Source organism: Bidens hawaiensis, unplaced genomic scaffold (assembly GCF_021521415.1).
Source record: "Bidens hawaiensis isolate Kalapana, Puna unplaced genomic scaffold, B.hawaiensis_p1.1 tig00059775_1, whole genome shotgun sequence".
NCBI classification, from domain to species: domain Eukaryota; kingdom Viridiplantae; phylum Streptophyta; class Magnoliopsida; order Asterales; family Asteraceae; genus Bidens; species Bidens hawaiensis.
This window is the reverse complement of record NW_027500749.1, coordinates 64745-65817: the sequence shown is the minus strand read 5'-3', so window position 1 is coordinate 65817 and position 1073 is coordinate 64745.

Below are 1073 nucleotides of genomic sequence, written 5' to 3'. Positions count from 1 at the left end.
CTACACATTTTGCTACAATTTACGTCGAAATACTTCTGTTTCATTAAATGACATAATCTTAGCATTCGGCAGTACTGTAAAACAGTTCGTGTATTTGCTTATATTTTCTATGATTTTTCGCTAATCAAAAAAGTTATCATCCCGTTCACAGCCCATCCAAAAATATTGAAGTTTTAGCTACATGTGATGGCATGTTATGCATTTTTCTAAAACCACTTGTGAAATGCTTGTATGGGATCCGTAACTTCTCTTTACACAAGCTAAGTAAACTCTAAATATAATGGTTTCTTCAAAATGTATGATGATTTCGTTGGTTTTTGTGTTGATTCTTGTCAAATGCACAACAATATTAACATTGGATGTTGATCCTCTTGTGCATCTAATGTGAAGCACGTTGTACTATGACAAGCATCACAAAAACATATGGAATAATCATACATTTGGAAGGAACCATAATATTTTGGGTTACTTAGCTTCGTGTAAAGAGAAGTTACGGTCTCCAGACAATAATTTAACTAGTGGTTTTTAGAAAAATGTTATACATGACATCACATATATCAAACACTCCCAAATTTTTTGGATGAGCTGTGAACGAGATACTAACTTTTATGTTTAGTTAAAAATTATAAAATGGGTAAGCAATACATAAACTGTTTTCGGTAACATCTAAATACTAAGATTCTATCATATAATGTAATGGAAGCTATTCGAGAGTGATTTATAACAAAATGTGGAGTACTAATGGAATCATATCAAGCTCTACAAACAACGTGACATCAACCACATGCCCTTACTTTCAGTTTTGAAAAAATCTCGTTAATTAATATCACAAACAACTAGCAGTCCATGGTCACCATTTCCTACTAATATAAATGATAAATATATACATACTGAAACAAATATGCACAAAAGAGAGGATCCGTTAAGAGGAAAATCTCATATGCCAAACGTGAATACCTCGTGAATCTATAGGCAGAACACATGGCAGAGAGGCCCAATCTTAGGTGACACAGATATCCGCGACTCTATCTTTTTCATAAAATACACAAATCCAATTTTATATTCTACTCATG